The 20588-nt window shown below is 45.6% G+C and overlaps 1 protein-coding gene across 10 annotated transcripts in view; it reads right to left on the bottom strand.

The window, feature by feature from the left end:
- The window catches only part of PPFIBP1 (PPFIA binding protein 1), a 102598-nt gene that overhangs the window by 64512 nt on the left and 17498 nt on the right, over positions 1 to 20588 (bottom strand). For all 10 annotated transcript variants that reach the window (XM_082281022.1, XM_082281026.1, XM_082281025.1 and 7 more), the window contains exon 2: positions 8560 to 8635. The gene's annotated coding sequence lies outside the window, so the exon portion shown is untranslated. The remainder of the gene's footprint in view (positions 1 to 8559; positions 8636 to 20588) is intronic.

The following is a 20588-nucleotide window of genomic DNA, read 5'->3' as shown; positions in this document are numbered from 1 at the left end:
CCTTTCTAACCGAAACCATTCTATGATTCTGTGAATTCCATCAGTGCCCAAATCTGCAAGGGAAGCAATAAACACTAGCACATTGTTGTACTGCGAAGGACGGGGGGGAAAGGGCAAGGGCCAGGGCAAGGGAGGAACCGTGGAAATCTCTGCTGAGGTCTTGGAGCAAAAGGCAATCAAATCCACAAAGAGGCTCCCGCAAGCAGTTGCAAGCTGGCAATTTGCTCTGTTGCCAGACTGTTCTGGGGCTGAAATACTGACAGTCAAAAAAGCTCTTCCCCAGACAGAGATGTGGCATTCCCACCTATCAGATTTTCATCTCCTGTTAGGAGCCGGGAACAGATACAAGGGGACCAGAGCTGCCATCAGCTCCGTTTTGGTATTCCCAGCAATGCTGCATCACCTGATGGGATGCACCACTCTATTTTCTGTCCCCACAGGGGCAGACAGCTGTTCACTGTGCAGATGGCAGAAGCAGGATGGCTGCTTTACCACTGCCATCCCCCAGTGTCCCTCAGGCACAGTGACACCCAGGGCACATCAAGCCTCGGCCACTCGGCATCCCGCCAAGTGGGCAAACCAGCCAAAACACTGCTGGCACTGAGCCCTGGGAGTGGAGCCAGGAATATTTGCCCAGTCCCGCAGCAGAGTTGAACTTCCCAAATATTTTGAACAGCTCCTTATCAGCAAAGCAGCTTTCCACCAGCTCAGCATTTCAGAGTGTTTATAATCTGGTCCCCTTAAATTGGATTGACAACCGAGCAGAACCACAGCCTGAAATAGCGACAGTCTCTCTGTTGGCACAGGAGCTTTTCAGCAAGACCCACCCAGCCTGAGATCAGCAAGTTGCAAAAGCCCACACTTGATGTCAAGCATGTTTCTAATGCCACTGAAGTCAATGGTACTGAGAACGTGCTTAACGCTGGCTGCCTGTTTGACCAAGTGACCAAAACAGGACCTCAAAATATAGTTCCTGGCAGCTTTGTGCAACCTGTGGCTGCTATCAGTAATAAACAGCAGCCCTCTATGTAAGGTCCCCCACTAAAACACCAGCTCTCCTCACCTTGATTGACTTTAGACCGTCTGCTGCCAGATGTGGCCTCTGCCACAAACACAACACGAGCAGATCTCCACAAACATCCTGATCATTGTGGCCACAATCTGCCTTCCTTCTCCACTTAGAGGCACCACCAGAGCACAGGTCTGTGTGTGTTTGGTTGGGACCAAGAGAAACAGTGAAGCTACAAAACTCACATCAAGTCTGCAACAAAGACATGTTCACTTCCAAAATGGATCTTGCTCCACATCACTCTGGTTCAATACGACACCACCATCACACAGAAAGTAACTTCTTCACAAAGACGTTTCAAGGCAAAATTTACATAGGGTGACATAGAGACACTGTTACTGCATACAGAACACAAACCAAAAATCACTCAGTGAATCAGGGAAAACAAGTGCTGCTCTGTTGCACTGAGAGAGTTCACAGGGTGGGAGAGCAGGCTGTGTCTGGGAAAGGGAATGAGCCAGGGCAAGCCTCCACCGAACAAAGTTCAGCCATCTGCCCAGCACACAGACAGCACCTGAGCTAAAAGTTAACAGCCTGTGCCCCTCATGGTGAGGAGAAAACAAACACTGTCCATTGAGTCATCACCCCATGGGGACAACCTGCAGTATTACTATGCTCAGTGTATCAGGCACTGACTGTTATTAGCCACTGATGCTTATACAACTATTGGTCCCACTGCTGTTCCTTAAGAACAGTTGCTAAGAGCATGAGAAAAAGCACCTCCTCCAGGTGTAGGACTATTGGCTTGGAAGGTGCTCCAGACATTAGAGATCTTGGATGATGCCCACCTGCCACAGCAAGGATGATTCTACTCCCAAATTCTCATCTTGTCCTGGCCAGTGCTGCTCACTGTAGGTCTCAGAAGAACAACTTCATATCCCTCAAACAGGGTGTTGGAGGGCATAAGCCTAAATCCCTACTGCTTAATGTACCTCCAATTGGTGGGCACTGACCTACTCAGGGTGAGGAAAGAAGGGTGTTTCCCAACTACCCCTTGTTACACACCTCAGAACAGGTGTACCAGAAGAGGATCAGGCCTTTGGAATATGGCAATCATTGTGCCATCCTACAGAAACAGATGGAAATCTCTGGCCTTACCATTACACTAAACACTAGATGATTCAACTGAATTTGCTCTCCCCTCATGAGGTAAGGCTATTTCCTACTTTCTTCCAGTAACTCAGATTTGTCTATGTCCTATTTTTGGTTTCTAAATTAAGAATATTGCTCATTACCAGATTATATGGCATTTATTCCGAGGAGCAAGAGATACTGATGCAGCTAAAAATTCAATATAAACACCCTGTGGATGTAAGCCATGACATTTATACACCGGATTAATAAGCACTAAAAGGAATTTCTGATGTAGGGCACATGACCCCCCCTTCATTTCAAAGGCAATTATTTTAATACCATGATTTCAAAGTGTGACATGTCCTTGAAAACACTGGCAGGCAGACAGCTTTATCAAAAAACCTTCCAAATCCTGGAAGGACAATTTCAGGTGCATCTCCAGTTTTGAGATAACAGAACATCTGGAGTGAGTGTATGGGCTGGCCAGCAGATAAGCAGGCTCAGACAAACACCATTTTAATGCAGAATGGGTCTGAGCCTCCTTTAGAAAGAGGGGAAGGATTGGACACAGAGCTCCTGCTCCAGCCCATCTCCAGCTGCATCCAGCACCGCTCCTACTGCCCTCACTGCCAGGTTTCTGGAGCGCTCTCACTGCTCAGAGCGGCCCTTGCCTTTCACACCTCATCACCTACCCCTTGATATTTTCCAGATACCTCAGCCTGGAAGCCACTTCCTTGCTCATTTCAGAGAGCCAGCTTACAACTGGAATCCCCCCAGAGAACACAGCCAGGCTCCCTGGGTATCACTTGTCAGACTTGGGCCACGCCACCTCAGCCTTTCAAACACAGGAGAAATGGGGAGCTCGCCAATTTGCTGTGAGGAGAGTTGAAAAGGTAACAACAGCTGGTTTTCCACTGAAGACCTCAGTGCTTTCTGACAGTGGTTTGATGCCCCAGGAAAAAAAAAAAAGCCCCATCCAACCCTTCCTGGGCAATCACCTTCTAGCCCAGGGATGCCCCAGTTGGTCCCTTCCTCTCAATTTCAAATATCTAAGTAGCACTCGGAGATCCTAAAGGATCTCAACAAAATTCCTTTGGTATCAGCATGATCCGAGCAATTCACCCTGGACACATTCTTGGAGCCACTCACCACTTTTGGATGCAATGCCTCAAAAAAAATCCAGAACACAATATTAAAACAAACACAACAGAAGAGCCCAAGATGCGCATGCAGTTCCCCACACACTGAGCTGCTGACATTTTCCCTAAGCAGCTGAAATCAAAACCTAGTGAGAGAAGCTGTCAGATGACAAAGGAGAGACACCAAGACCCCACCACAAGTACTCACACCCTTCAAAAGCAAGGCATGAAAGTTGGTCTGCACTCATTGCTGCAAACTCCAGGTCCCAGCTCAGCCCTGAGGGCTTCCCAAGCCCAGCGAGGAAAACATCCAGATTCATAAAAAGCCACATTCGAATCCTTAAAAAGTCAGCAGGCAAGTAACGAGCAATTTGGATATCATGAAAACCAGAGGATGAAACCAGAGCCCTGGGAGTATGGAGTAGTTCAGGACAGCTCTGCCCAACACTGGGAAGGAGCACACACAAATGAGGTATCAGCTATATAAGAAAGTCAAAGAAAAATGAAAATAAAAATACTGTCTCTGACACCTTGGTGCTGCTGTCCATCGCTGAAGGTCTCATCTAAGACATCAGGATATCTGTCCTACCCATCAGAAACAGAAAACTAAATATAATCTTGGAACTAAATCTTGAGCCCCTAAAAAAGGCTCTGCAAAGTTTTGCATGCCCAAAATGAGCATGTGGCTGGAGACAGCTGCTTTCTCCACCGCCTTCATTAGCAGGGCATGCCCAGAATAAAGTTGTGTTAAGCCATGCAAGGCTTTTTGCCTGAAAGTTTATCAAGCAAGGCATCTGAAGCCAGTCAGAAGGTGGCCAGGGAACCTTTGAGAGCCTGCAGAGAAGAGAAACAGCCACGAGATTTTCCTAAGGAAGACGAAAGAATTCCTCATGTGATTTCCATGCTCCTCTGCACCTAGCAGATCATCTGTTCTCCCCAGGAGGACTAAACTGCCCTAACACCGCCCAGTGCTCCGAAGCAACTTTGTAAGAAGCCAGAATTCCTGAAAAAAAAGAAGTTTTAACTAAATTCTAGCAAGTAGGCAACAAAATTGTTACCACAACTTCCTCTGTAACAGAGTGCCTAATTCCACTGTTCACTGCCAAGAGCACTCACCTTTTCTATAAGCCATGCAACACATTTGGGGGTCTTGTCAGTTCCTTTAGTAGCTGTAAATCAAGGCCTATAGCCTAGTGCAGTTGTATGAAATTATTTCTGCAATGACATCATTCCAGACACCACTCTGAGCTAACAACTTCCACTACATTCCAAGGGAGGGAAAAAAAAATATCTTAGCATGGCATGTGGTGCATGAGGGCAAGAAAGATCAGCTTCCACATTTTGAGATGGCTCACTTTTCCCATTTTAGTCTCAGATGGAAAACGAGATGGGGAAAAAAACATTCCCAAATAATACAGAAAAGGTCTCCCCTGCCTCTGGTTTGAGAGGAAAGAGGAGGGAAGGAGCAGAGAGATCCCCCAGACAGCAGTGAATGACGCCCCACAAACCTAACCCCATTAACATGCTGCTTCACCTTAAGAAAACTTCAGACAATTCCTTGCACACCTCCAACCACCACTCACTGGGAAGGGACAACCACCTCAATGAGAAAACTTATTTAGGGGGAAAAAAAAATAAAACCACCAAAAAACACCACCAGCAAATGCACCTAAATAAGTAGTTAAGAAGGTTAGGAAAGATCATTACATTTCCCTTTGTGTCAACCTGAATCAAACTTTCTTTTGCTCTAGTACAAGTCAGGAAGGCGAGGACTCAGCTTGCCCTTGTTTCTCTTTCCATGGCCTAAGGTCACTTGACTTCTTGTTCGCTTTGCCCATCTGTAAAATGGGGGAAATGATGAGAAGAAACTGCAACACAAGGTTATGGGAATTATTCAATCCATAGCCATAGAGTTCTTTGAAGATGCAAAGTGCCAAGCATTATTACTGGATGAAGAAATGATATATTTTCTCCCCCAAGCTATACAGAGGAAGAAAAAAGCCATGCAAACAGCCAACTGTACTCCTAATGAGATGCAATACTCAAAAAGTGGGACATCTTAAAACAGATTGGACAATCTTTTTCCAGCTCACAAAGATTATTCCCAATACATAAACCTCAGAGGATTATAAATGCAAGCAAAGAAACTTAGCTTTTGACAAGATTTCTGCAGACAAAATAAGCTTGTCTAAACAAATAGGGGAAATGTACATTTTCAGTCTTAAAGAGAGCAAAAAGAGTTTTTCAAAGAAAAAGGGAAGAACTGAAATCAGGTTTGCAAGCTTTGTGAGGGATGAATTAATGTTTTCTGAATATAAAGCAATTTCCAGGACTAGGAAAGTCAATAAAATAGGAAGAACTGGATGGGAGGGAAGCAGAAAAATGCCATGGGAAGCAGAGGTGACACATGCTGGATAAACAGGGCAGGCTGCTCACTGTTTAAAGATAAATACATCTCCCCTCTCTGCAGAGATTTATGGGTATTCAAGAGCCACCATCTGAACTGTGGGTGAGCAGAATTTTAAGTTACATTAACGTTACCCAAACCACATCGTGTAACATGTGAGGAGCAAAAGCACAATGACATGGCCTCTTTTCTGCAAGCAGCACTATTTCCTCTCAGAAGAGGGGGAGGAAAAAGACACCAGAAAATCCCCATCGTAGCCTGCCTGGGGACCCTCCCGTGCCCCAACCACAGGGGATGCACCTCCCATAAACACGCAGAGCAGCCACAGGCTCTGGGGAAATGTTTGAAATTATTACTATTTTGAGCACAATTTGGTTTAGCACAACTATTAAAAGCCCAAGAAGAGCTGCATGTGGGGTGGGCCCTGCAGGACAAGTCATCAAGTGCCAATAAATGGAATACATAGAAGTAGCCTTGTGCTTCTTTCCCTCCTGTATTCAATGTGACACTGATGGGGGAAAACCCAACAAATACTGATTTTTGCCTTTTGCACATAGGCACTGTAAGAGGGTGGACTGGGCACTATTTCAGTGCTGTGTGTGATGCTCTGTCTCAGCTTTAGACACACTGAAAATCTGCTGCCACCAAGCACAGACCTAACTCAGAGCTGGTGGAGCAGGGTGAAGACACACCTGCAAACCTGCAGGGTTTTGCTAGGAAAGAGCAGGAGCTGCAGGGACTGACTCTGGCTACATGGACTTAGCCAGGTTTCTGTGCTTCATGGCACCACGCTGAAGCAGCTGTCTCTGCTAAGGCTTATTTTAAAAGCCTTATTTAGCTTTTATTTAGCTTATTTAGCTTTTGCCCCTACTGTGGGGCAAGGCTCAACTGGCAGCAGCATGTTTAACATGGAGCAAGCCAGGGAGGGAACAACGGGATGGAAATCCATGCTTTTATGGATAAATAGAGGCCGTGGGCAGAGGCACTGAGACTCCACTGTGAACATATGTGAGTATTCTGTGTGGTGAGATTGGAGGTCAGACATCATAAACTTGTGGTAAACCAGCAAAGAAGACCATGTTCCTCCCCATGTGGGAGAAGCAGCCAGAAGCCCAAAACACAGCCCCTTGCCCCTGTCAGCACTGACTCAGGCACGGGAATTTCCTGCCATCTCGTTAGGAGAGGCTCTTTTCTATCTGTTTAATGGGGAAAGCAAGCAGCAGCTGGAGAAATCAGGCTTTTCAGACCGATTGCTGAGGGCAACAGGTCTGACTCCTCCAAATGCCAGAGACCTGCCAGCACTGGAGCCACAGGAACAGAGAAGGGAGGACTGAGTACCTGCTACTACAGCCTTGAATGGACGTGGATACACACATCCCCTCCCAGGGAGCAGCAGCACAAGTGACAGAGAAAACCAGGCAGATTTATGTCCCAGGCCTTCTGCTGCTCCTGGGGATGGGGAATTAGCACAGAATCTGGGGAGCAAAGAGGGAGAGACTTCCAGCAAAGGCAAGACATGCACACGGTGATGCCAGCAGCTTGAAAGTCTCCAAACACACATCCAGCAGAACGTGGCTGCCAGCCAGCATCAGACTTTCAACAATGTTTTTACAGCCACGATGGACACAAATCCAGCTGGACAGTAATCCCACCAATCCTGATAAGCAGTGATAAAACTGAACAAATGTGACCAGGATGGGAGACAATGGGTGACAACCACTCCTGGAGCCATCAGACCTCTGATTAAAAACCCAGGGAATAAAAGCTTTTGGCAGTGGAGTTTAGGGCTTCTGACAAACAAGGAGCAACACCCACCCACTTCTTGCCAGGTCTGGTGCAAGACCTTGGGCAGCTGTGAATCCCAGAGAGAGCTCAAGCACAGTGATTTAGTGTGGGAAGGCTCGGAGAGCCACAAAGAAGCACTCCAAGGGCTATGGAGAGAGTAAGGGAGTAAAAGAAGGGAAATGGTATTTCACATCCTGTGGGACTGGGAGCCCAGCTGTGCAGTTATGGGATGAGCACATCCCAGCCACGGGGTGCATGGATCAAGTGCAGGCTCAGCAATCTGACCCAGCTCTCCAGCTGGAATTTAGGATGCTAAATCATACCACAACATCCAAAACAAAGTAGATGAGGGATAACCATTCCCAAAACAAGACTGCCAGCTCTGACATGCACGAGGCTACCTGGATCAAATCAGTCTAGACTGAATGCAAAATGCTGCTCCTTGAAGCCACCAGAACTGGGCCATTTCCAAAGGATCTCACAACACATACTCTGTTTTGCTGAATGCATTTTCTCATGAACTTGCCCCGGTAATCTGAAAGCTCTTGGCAGTTCCTCTGCATGTTGCCATAGACCTGCTGAGTCGGATTTACTGCACATGCACAACTGCATCACACACTCAGAGCATGTCCAGGGGGATCTTGTGCTGGAGCTGAACCCTTCAAACTGGGGTGCACTGGCACTGCTTGAACCCTTCATATGCCAGAGAACAGCTCCAGTGCTCATTTCAGTTTTGGTTCTTGGATAATCCTAATATACTTCACTACTCTGCCACAGTCCACATGTCAACCCTAAATCCACTGTCATTAATACATGGAAACACAGTTTTTACATTTCCCTGACTCTAAACACAGCTTAGACTGCGTTAAGTGAGGACCATCCTTTAAAAGATACAAAATGAATGGATATCTGCAGGAGCACGCTGACATTCTTCTACAACTCTTACTAGAAGTCATATACAGCATCATTTTAATGACATTTGAAATGAAAGCCCAAAGGAGCTGTTGTGTAAGATATCAAAAAGCAAAAAACCAGCAGATAGTAGATAATACACATCAGCAATGCAGTGGGTTTAGATCACTCACCCACAGGAGCAGACTTAGTGTTGATCTCCACTGTCACTCTTGAGCAAGTATCACTGATCCATATAAACTTCCAACACTGAGAAAAAGAGAAACAGAGATTTTGATTAATCACTCAAAGTCTGAGATGACTTAAAAGGGATATCTTGTAAAAGTTTATTATCAAGAGACACAGGATACAGGAAGCACTGTGGATGAGATATATAATATCATTTTAAAAAAGCTAATACCAAGAGATTAAAGGATGACAACAGATGTACAAAAAGAAAATGAGCTTGTTAATTCCAAATAATTCCCAGCAACATTATTTCTCAGTATCTCTACATTACACAGTTGGCCTGTGCCTGCCCTTGACCTCCCCAGCTGATCACACACATACAGCACAAAACAAAGGTGAATAATGCCTGGCAAGGCTTCCTTCTCACTACTGCGACCTAAACAAACCCCAAACAAGCACCCAATGTTGCTGAACATCTGAAAATCAGTGTGTGAAGTAAAGCCAGTGGAAGTCAGAGCAGCCCATAGAACTGAACCAACCCCACAACTCCCAACAACTATTCATGAGTCTCTTTACTACAACTATTTTGGCAAATCAAAGATGTTCTCTGTTACTGTGGCTTGACAGGAAGTTTTAGTCTCAGATACTCCCATCTACAGACCTGTGGACAAAAGAAGAGCCATTTGGTATGGGAAGTTTGACAAAACTGTTCCAGGAGAAGGTTCTGAGTAAGCTTTGAATTTGAAATGCAAAAGGGAAGTTTGGGGAATAAAACTTCAGCCTAATAACTAAAAACTTCCAAACCTATGCAGTTATATGAGCTCCCTTTAGAAGAGGCTTAAGAATCAGTGACTCAAATACAAGTGCTCAGTGAAATATGGTCGGTAGAAGGATGGAAACAACCGGGAACACCCCAGTGCACCCCCACCTGGGACACTTCACTGGCACACTGAGACACTGCTCTCCAAACAAAAATCATGCCAAGAGCAAGAGCAGGAGTTTAAGACAAGCAAGTAACATGACTGGAAAGCAAACAATCAGCTCAAAAATGTAGGAATAAAGGCACACTGGCTAACTAGTCGTTGACTTGTGGCAACAAACTGCAAATATCCCGAGGTTGTAAACTGGAAGAGAGAGAATCCAGCCCTTGTATGACTGGGAGGGGAAAAAACCCCATACATTTTCAGGGCTATACACTATAAAGCTGTAATAGATGATCTCAAGGCAAACACATGATTGGGAGCTCATTACTTCTCAGAACAGTTTTTTAGAATAGGTTGAACAAAACCACCAGGGGAAAAAAAAATGACACAGAACTGAGCAGGACACAGGAGCCTGTACAAGCAGACTCTGTCACAGGACTGGGGCTCCAGGCTATTGCAACAGAATAATTATGTACTGAGCCCTGTGCAATGCAGGAAAAAAACATCTGCCAGATGGAAAAAGACACAAAATGTGGTAGGCGGGGAAAAAAAAATATTTGAGGTTTCTATAAAGGGCACTGCAGAATGCCATGTATGAAACTGCAAAGCCAGGGGAAAGAAGTTAGTTAACGGTGTTATTTTAAGCCTGCCTAAAGTAATATGAAGGGCTGAAATGGAAAACCTATAATTAAATGGAGCTTCTCCCCTTCATTACAAATATCTGACTGGAACTGAGGCTCACAGATTGACAGGACCTTTGGGATTCCCATTGCCCGGGCTGCCAGGACACACAGACAGCAGCCGGGCAGGGGGAAGGAGACGCGGAACGCGGCGGCCGCGGGATTCTGCTGCTGCACCTTTGCTGCGTGGGACTGGCCACCACTGCCTGTCTCAGCTGGCCTGGGCCTCCTGCTGCAGCCACCAATCCTGCCCCAGCTCCCTCAGCGTCCTCTGCGGCACAGGGAAGCCCCAGCAGCTGTTCAGAACCCGCAGGGCCTGTCTCCCTCCATCACTGTGGGAGGCTCACACTCCCCACGAGGGCCATTCTCCAGACTGATTTGCTATTCCCAGCATGGGTGGCAGCACCACAGCTACTCCCAAGCCTCTCCACCACCACTATTTTGGTAAATCAAAGATGTTCTTTGTTACCGTGGTTTGACAGCAAGTTTAGTCATTTCCTTCTAGACAGAGTCAGAGTTACACACACACAGCCCACACCTCGGGCAAGCTGTACGGCCACTGGCTGGCTGATGAGGAAGGGAACATGTCCCTGCATTCCTCAGAAGGGAACTAACTGCCTCACACCCTGGCAACACAAGGATTCAGTTTGTTCCCAAGGCTGCTAGGGAAGTGGGCTTCATTTCCCATTCCCCTGCTTCCTTCCTTCCTCAAACTCAATTTAGTTTTGACGAATAAACTTCCGGTGCTGGTTTTGGCTGGGATAGAGTTAATTTTCTTCACAGCAGGTAGTGTGGGCTAAATTTTGGATTTGTGCTGGGAACAGTGGGGATAACACAGGAATGGTTCGGTTCTTGCTGAGCAGGGCTTGCACACAGCCAAGGCCTTTCCTGTCTCTCACCCCACCCCAGTGAGGGGCTGGGGGTGCACAGGGAGTTGGGAGGGGACACGGCTGGGACTGCTGACCCCAACTGACCAAAGGGACATTCCAGACAGTATGTGGCATCATGTTCAGTATATAAAGCTGGGGGAGGATGTTCGGAGTGCTGGCGTTTGTCTTTTCAAGTCACTGTTACCTGCGATGGGGCCCTGCACTGCTGGGGATGGCTGAACCCCTGCCTGCCCATGGAAAGTGGGGAATGAATTCCTTGTTTTGCTTTGCTTGTGTGCACAGCTTTTGCTCTCCCTATTACACCATCTTTATCCCAACCCATGAGCTTTCTCACTTTTACCCTTCCAATCATCTCCCCAATCCCACCAGGAAAAGGAGTGAACAAGTGACTTTTTGGGATTTAGTTGCTGGCTAGGGTTAAACTCAGACACTACCCCCACCAGACACCGTCTAACCCTAAGCTAAAGAAACCTCTCTCGCACAGCCTCACCTCTGAAGACTGGTTACAGAAGTATTTCCTATAGGACTGGCAGTGATATTCACCCCAGCATTTCTCCAGCTTGAACAGGGCACAGGACATGGACATCAGGGGGCTTCACCCCGTGCTCTGCATTGGGATGCCAGGAAGGCTGACAGCTCCCAGGGAAAGTCTGGAGCTCAGGACGATGAGTGAAATATGGGACTTGTCAGGACTTCTGGGAAAGGGTGGGGCTTTTCTGGTTTAACTGGAAGGGTAATTTATCATCCAAGAACACAGCTGAGGGAATAGCTGCCCCCATGTCACACACACAGCCCCGACCTGAGGGCACACAGGCGGCCGGGGGCTCTCCAGCCTCGACAGCAAGAGCAGAGCTCTCCAACGAGTTCAATCCAAGTTCACTTTCAGTATCACGAGAACAACCTCCCAGAAAACCACACTCATAACCAAGAGCCAGTCATTAGGAATGATCATTTAAGAAGAGCAGGACTAGGCAAACCAGGTGAGAGTTAATTGGGTTTTTGCTTTCATAGAGAGAACATCACCATGTATGAATGCCCTGGGAGAACCTCTCCAGTAACCCCAGGAAAGAAAGGTGCACGATATGATTTTCTTTTTCTTTTCCAGACTCTAATTTCTTAACCAGGAAGAAAATGCAAATCCTAATCCCACAACCTTGCACATTCAGCAGTAATATTTTACCTTGCCAATCAAATGTTTTCTGCAATAGCCACCCATTTTTTTTTCAAATTCAAGATGCATAACTGCACGCAATTAATTACACACTGTGTGAATTTAAACAGGACACAGCCCTGTGTTCAAAGACCTGAAAAATTCACATGTTGCACCGTGTTTAGGGGCACAGCTTAACATGAAAGGTGCAGCACTATTTCTTTGCTTTGTGACTCCTACGAGCTTTGTTTCAGGAAAATTTTCAGACGAATGCAAGAGCACTGCAAGCAAATAGTCTGATTCATGTCTGTTCTTTACTAGACAAAAACAAAAATCTGCTTTGCCTAATAATTTCTGATCAAGAAAAGCAGGGCTTTGAGATACAAGATCTGAAAGAGCCCCTCCTCTCTACTAAAAGCTAAAAAATGACTCTGTAACATGGGACCCAGGTAGTCACAGCACAGTTCCAATTACTGCTCCTTCCCACACACTTGCTTCATGTGTGCCTGTTTGTGTTTCAATTAAAAAGCTACTTTGACATTCTTCCTATGTTTTTAAAAGAAATTTCCACAGGCAACAGGATTCAAAATTACTAAGGAAAAATTATTCACATATACACTTCCAAGGAAGTCACTGATGCAAACTGATTGTGTCCAGCTATCTTGCCTCGGAAAGGTTGGGAGAAGGATTTAAAGCCAAGAAGCAAAGCAATGAAGAAACACTAACAGTTTGAATGATCTGGAGAGCTAATGGTTTTCCACGGAAAAAGCCATTGATGCATGTCTTATTTTGGAACACTAATGGCACAGTTTTTTGTAAAAGGCCTTTGGGCGAACGCTGGTTTGAATCTGAATGGAAGCAATCAGGACTGCAGCTTGAATGGTTTCCTCACATCTGTATACACTATCCATCCATGCCAAGCACCACCCGCCAACACAGCCGCTTTCACCTTTAAATCACCCCTTCCCAGGATGCATTTTTCAGGATGCTGCAGACCATGTAGCAGATCTCTTATTTATGCTGGGACAGGCTAGCTACACTCAGACAAACTAGACAAGAACAGAAAACACAGATGCTTCAGCCCTTATCTTTATTTTTGGTTTCTAGAAGGCTGCAGACATTTTGACACAGACAAAAATCACACAGCACCCACGGTAACAAGTCAGTCTGGTTTGGGGTCTTACTGCACCCACAGCTGAAACCCAAAACTTGTGCATTGCAAGTGCCAGCCTTGAGCTTAAAAACCAAGTTTCAATCCAAACCTAGAGGTCTGGCACAACTAAAGGGGCCTGAACAAAACTAACCACATCATTAACTCCAGTGACCCAAGCAGCTGATAGCTCACACAACGTTTCCTACCACAAAACAGCACATTTGAACAATGTACATGTACAGAAGTCACTGAATCAACACAACAGCACAGGAGGATACAGACAACATAGCCAATCACTACAGCAAAGAAACACTTTCTGGAAGCATAATAAAATATTCTGAATAATCTCATGAGTCAGAGATGAATAACATGAGACAGATCATTCAATGAAGTATTTGTAAGACCAGCAGCAAGAACAAACTGCAGAAGGTTTAAATAAAAGCTTTCGAATCAGTAACTTATCAGATATTAAGTGAAACTAGACATGATTTACACAAAGAAAAAATATGACTAATCTGTGACTAATTTTATATTAATCACTGTGTCCATCTCTGAATTGGAGTGCCACTGTATGCAGTTTCTGTCAGCCAGCGCTTTGTTTTAATTCTACAAGCCAAAGCCAAAGCAACAGATTATGCAGTTCATCATCTGTGAAAATGCAGATGTCAGTCGATGGAAGATGCAGAAGTGACTGAAAGACATGGATGACTACTTCATCAATTCAACTGAAGAGCTCATGCCCCAAAACCCATGTTATTGAAGCAGGGTGATGATAAACCTGTGGAATCAGATATGAGAGAATGACAGACCTGAGAGCACCAAGTGCTGGTGCTGCCAGTGTTCTCCCTTCATAGCTGTGTCACATTTGCTGACACTGAGGTGACTAAATCCATGGGTCCTGTTAATCAGACAGCAACCCAAAGCACACAGAAGCTGCAAGAGTTCTGTTAGAGGAGACTGCTTTTTTTTAGGGCAAGCTACCACAGTGAAGCACTGCTATCACTAAATTAACACGGGAAGATTATCAAAGTGCTTTCTCTCAGGCACCACTTTGGTTTTATTCTACTACATATGCAAAAGAGCCAGGAAAAGCCTTCCTGTCCCTCATCCCTTCAACCCTGGCACGCTCCATCAAATGCAAAAGGCACTGCTCTATCAGTGGTGCTCATCTCCTAAACCTCACTGGTGTTGCCACACGCTGTTTCCTGCCTTCCTTCCCAGCTCTGCTCAAAATAAGCACAAGATACTCCTTGACAAAAAGGCATCAGGCTCTCACATAAGGTTTCCCATAACACTTTCCAGGAACATGCTTGCCCTTCAATTACCCTTAATTGTTCTGGGCATCCTTCTCATTGAAGTTCATTCGCAGCAATACTTTGACATTCCTCGAAGGAACTTAAGTCCCTCCAATCACCACAAACTTACAGAATCCTATTACTGAAGCACACACAGCCCAACTCTGTTTCCAGAGCTGGGAAGTGAGGAGGAAGCTTTGCAAGAAGCAAAACCCAAAAGCACTTTCCAGGAAAAGGAACAAAATAACATCCTTTTGCTGCTGTAAAGAAGAGGCAGCCAAAGGATTAGAGTCGAAAGCCCTAGAAATTAGGATCAAGATAATTAGATGTCTTGCCAGCTTCACAAATAAGTTTTATAAATGTACTTTGCTTTTTCTCCATGAGGACACTTGGGTTGTTTCAGCCCATTTAAGTTGGTTACATGCTACTACACATGCACACAACAGGATTCAGCTGTCATGCTTTCATATGCACTGCAAATAATCCTGAAAATACCATTTCTACTAATCACATTGTTCCACACAGTTTTAAAGCACATGATTGCAGAACAAAACCCTCAGCACATATTTCTGGGCTAGATTCTTAAGGAAATTAAGTTTATGTGGTAGTGTTGTTTGTCAGTCCTCACCCTATTAAATTTTCAACTTGCTTGTCAGTTTTGACCACATTTGGCAGAAAACGAAGAGATCCAAACAGGTGTCACATTCCTGCACCTTTGGGGGAAATTATTATGCAGGTAGAGGAGACACATCCAAATCAGCCTCTCACAGGATCATATTCTGCTGCAGGAGTGCAGCGATTCCCTCCTTTGGCTGGCCCAGCAGCTGCTCCATCAGCAACCTCAGGGCAAGTCCCACAGCCACCAGCAGCAAACACAGTTAGTCCCACTTCCTAATATTATTCAGGAATTTGCTTTATAACTAACCTGTTACAGCACTTTAGTTAAGGAACAAACAAGGATGTTGCCACCAATATTAAAAACCCTTTCACTAACAATTAGCATTATTCTCAGAGGAAAAACTTCATTAGCTTTCAGTCTGCCTTTTTTTAAAGAGGTCAGTGTCTTGCAACAACGGAGAAACAGCTTTTCTCTCAGGGAAAATAGCAAGGAGGCAGTTCATGACACCGAAAAGATGCAGGCAGAGTACAAGACTCAGGGGCTAAACAAGATGCAAAATCATTTTCCACTTCTAGACCACCACTTCAAGTGCAGACCAATTACACAGCGAGTTAAAAAGTCACCAGCAGCAGCTTCCCCTCAAGCTCTCCAGGGTCATAATATGCAAAACCATGTCAGCCACTTGTCAGAGGGCACTTTAGCCAGCTTCCAGACAGGAGGACAGCTACAACAGTTCCACTGCTCCTGCAAACACTCCAGGTCAAGAGCAACATGTGTCCTGAAGGCAGCATAGAGGAAATGCTGGTCCTGCCAGGAGCACAGATGTGTCCTGTGATGAGAGGACCTCCTCCCAGTTGGGATAGTCTGGCTCCACTTATTAATAGCAGGTGCTGGCATCCACAGCCCAGGGCTCTGAACCAAGCACTGCAGTGTGTCAGGAGCACGGTGGTGAGGTTTATGGAAAAGAGCTTTTCAACACTGCACCTGCGAACAAGAAGACACAGCCTGGGCATAAAAGTAAAGTTACCCCACAAAAACAATAAGCCTTAAATCACAATGAATTTCAACCAACAAAATTCATTGTACCACATCCCGAAACAGAGTCAGGTGGGGATATCAAGGCCAGGCTGGATGGGGCTCTGAGCAAGCTGGGATAGTGAGAGGTGTCCCTGCCCACAACAGGGTGTTGGAACTGGATGGGCTTTGAGGTCTCTTCCAACCCAAACCAGTCTGTGATTGTATATCTGACCCCAGAAGGCAGCATCTTCACCTATGAGCTTTCCACTCAACTTAGTCCAATAAACTCTCCTACTTCACCCACCCAGTTTTCCCTCTCATGGAAGAACAAGCCCTAGCCACCATAGCAGCCAGGCAGAAACCAGCTCAGCGAGAGCCACTTTCATATTTCACATGAAATATGGATAAATAAGTATTTCATACTTAACTGGTTGGTTTGTTTTGTGGAAGAGCAGTTGGTTTTGGTTTTTTTTTAAGGAAAGAGGCAAACTTTGTTTAGACTCCAAAATGAAAGGTCAGGCGTGCAAGAACTATTTAGAAGATGCTGAGGGTCAACAAGTGCACCATTAAGTATTTGTTGTGTTATATCTTCATTAAGAAATCACCTAATAACCATCTTTCCCACAGGGAAGAGCTAATATTAGAAGCAGGATACATCCCAAACAAGGATGTTTCTATTAAACATCCTACAAACAGATGTTCCTAGAATCCAATAATTCAGCCAAACAGAATTTTAACTCCAGTGTAAAATTTGGGAGACAGCAAAAAAGACTTCAATATCACTTAAATTAATTATTTCCCACCAGGGAAACTGGGGAAGGGACCATCTTCAGGAGAGGTAGTGAAGCACAGGGAGATCCATCCCCTGTGCAGAAGGGCTGGGCGAAACCTAAGCCTCTCACTGGAAGGCTGCAGGGTCTGTCCCTTTGAGCTGTACCCAGGAGCACGTGCTGCTGTCCGTCCCATGGAGGGGATGGTGGAAGCAATGGAGATGGGAGAAGGTCTTTCCAAGAGGTCTTTTCAGGGAAAGTCACCACCATATCTCTCACCTCCTGCAATCCAAACCCACCCTCATTACTGTACAGTCATTTAGTCTGTCAGAGACCCCTCCACACACAACATGAGAGACTGATTCAATGATGGGGCTTCTGTCTCAGCTCCTTTTATCCTGAAATTTCCTCTAAGAATCCTATAAAATTATGGGGGGAGAAAACAGCATTCTGTACCTGACCAAATAGTAAAACACAGCTCCTGCTCTATCTAGAGGGCAAGTCATCACTTGCAAAAATTTTGATTTCTATGAAAGCCCCTAGCTGCTGAGCTGCAACACAACCGTCACTTCCCACACATTCCTTGTTTACCATCCTTAGGTACCTAGCATCTTTCTAACCCAGCAAAGACAAGGTCTAGGAGACACTGAACTGGCATCCTCTTCTAAATCTGGGGCTCTGCAGGTCAAGACGAGTGTAAGAGAGGACTACATCAATGCAGTGCTCTACAGAGGGTGGTCTAGATGAACCAGGAGAACACAAGAAATGACGTGCAGGGAAGAGAACGACAAACTGGGAAGACCTGTACGAGCTGTGTGTGCAGCACTGCACAACTTGCCATGTGGAGATGCCTCCTAGCTCTCTTCTGCAGAGAAGACATCTCAAGCACAGGGCTCCCAACATGCAACACACCACATTCTTTTTTAATTCAGGATTTCCCCCTGCTCTTCATGCAAGCTGAGGACCTGCAGGCTGAGAGATCATCTGCAAGATGGAATTACTAAAAGAGCTTCCCGCAGGTCCTCTTTAAACCCCAGTAATCCTCACAGCCATGACAGCAATGCAGCTGGTGATAGTGCATTTCCCCTTTCTGCTTGCATCACTGATTATTACTCATTAGGGCACTTATAATCCTTATATAGAGTTCTTTTATGTAGCCTAATTTGCTAAGAAGTAATCACTCTCCTCCTCCTCCGGTAATACAAAAGAGGGCTGTAAAGTGATTTCATTTGCTGTTTATTCCAAGGCTCTCCTTCCCAGAAGTTTCTTTCAGATGTTCAGTCTGAAGCCAGATACATTTGATCATTAGAAAATGTCTGAGACAAGCCCTACGTTTCACCCAGTTTTGTGTGGAAAAGATGAGTAATTTAGGAAGCTTTACATCTCCGAGTTTACTTCGAGTTGCTTGCCAAAAGAAATCCATGCACTTCTTCCTTAAAAAAAACAACCACCACTGCAGCACTGAAGAATTCAACTCTCCACGCAGAGCAGGGTAAATGGAGTCTACCTAACGCTCAGAAGGAGCTGTACCCGTGCAGAATGAGCACAGGACAGGAGAGCAGGACAGATACCTGCACCACATGCAGCACAAGAGCGATGCACCTGTGTGTCTGCCCAGAGCTGTGGCTCCGGAATTACTGTCTGGTGATCACACTACAGCAGGGTCTGGCTTCGGGTTCAGGGCTCTGCTGCCAACCCATTTGGGGGCTCCAGCACATCTCTTCACCTCGTTGTTCCAGGCTTCCCTCAGGGAAAGCAACAAAAGACAGTCTAAATAAACCCAGAGCTGGTTTTCTGTGCTTAGACTCCAGTCCTGTGCGTGCAATCCAGACTTTAAAGGCCCATCTCACTACAGCTTTTCCAACAGTTTTGGGACAATAAATATGCTGGATGCTGAAAAGGTCACTGCTGAAATAATCACTGTCTTGCACCGACTACCACTCCTTACAAATTAGCTGAAAACAGGGAATACAGATTTATATCTAGCCTTCCCTGCAATCCAAGAGTGTTCACGACAGATTATTTTGCTTCTGGATGAGTCCTTGCTGAGCCCTCAAAATTTCCGTAAACACTCACCAAGGAAGAGAAAATGAATGATTGGATTGCAGCACCTCATGACACACAAACCTCAAAGCTTTAGCTGCTTAAAACCACCCACACCAAGCCAAGGAACAGGCTGTAGTTACAAACTCCAAACAGCAAAAATAGTACTATGCAAGACAAAAGGGAGAAAATGGTTTTCTAAGAGTAGAACAATTCAGGCAGTTGGTATTTGCAAAAGCCTCCTTCTACATGCCTCTATGCTTCTGTTTCCAAACAGTCTTTCCATACTGCAACGAATTTTGTGTAATTACTAGCTAGGTACTGAGAAACTTAATTGTACTGTATTAACAACTGAGGTTTTGACTTCCTATCCAAGGGCTCTACTACTTTTAATTAAACTTGTACGTTGTAACCTTGTTAAGCCTATGCAAATCCAACACTGTGAAGTTGGCTCTAATAAATCCAGAGGTAATACTGGAGCCTCCATACAAGGATCCTGAAACAGTTTAAAATAAGCTTTGTTAGTACAGATAAAACCAAACAAACACACCAGAGTGCAGGATATGGTTTTGAAGGCTGAACTTTGCACAGTCCATCCTCAGTATGTTTTCAAAGGGTCAATGAGCCACTACAAGTCTCCTCAACTCCTTGTTTAAGCTGAACAACAAAGTTTTCCATCAGATTTGCAGCAGATTTGAGGACTGCAGCTGATTTCCCACATGGCAGCCATGCAAACCCCAGGACCCAAGTGAGGTAAGACCCAACAGCACTGTAAAGTCAAGGAGGGAAGAGAGCATTGAACAAGATAAGCAGGGGAGTCTGCTAACCCAGGCCAACACCGACCATTCTCTCTGTCTGAGCATAAAAGAACCAGGTTTGATTCAAAGGGTACTTTTTACAAAGTTACAGCACTGACTTCATGGAGGACCACCTAAATATCCATTTCCTCGAGCCAAGGCTGGATTAGTCCCAGAAAGCCAAGTTCTGATGCTCACACTTGCATGTCATGAAAGCAGAGGGACAAGGTGCCAGGGCAGGGCTAAACCAATTTTTAATATTTTCCAAGACCTTTCATGTCAGTCACAGATCCTTTATAGTCAGCGTTGTGAAGATGCAGTCTAGTCCCAAACCCTGAGGGAGAATGATCCAGACATGTGTGTGCCCACTGATTCAGCAGCTGGAGCTCTCTGCTCCCCCAAACAGCTGCAATTATCCCCAAGATGATGTGAAGGGGCAGGGTGGGATGGGAAAAGGAAGCAAGGTGGCTGTTTGGCTATCTGAGAGCCCTCCCTGAGGATGCTGCCCTTAACCTGGGCTGCAGGGAGAGATCCTCCCCATGGCATGGCATCCATGCTCCAGAGTGCCTGGCCAGGGGGAGGAAGGGCTGTGCTGCAGGCAGGCACATCTGGCAGGCAGCTCCCATGGGCAGCCACTAGCTCCAGTAGGGTGAGATTGCTCTGGGACAGATGAGGCAGCAGGGAACTCTGCTGCAAG

Source organism: Coloeus monedula (assembly GCF_965178545.1).
Source record: "Coloeus monedula genome assembly, chromosome: 4".
Taxonomy (NCBI): Eukaryota; Metazoa; Chordata; class Aves; order Passeriformes; family Corvidae; genus Coloeus; species Coloeus monedula.
The sequence above is the reverse complement of the archived record's forward strand: the minus strand, read 5'-3'. Positions and strand labels throughout refer to the sequence as shown.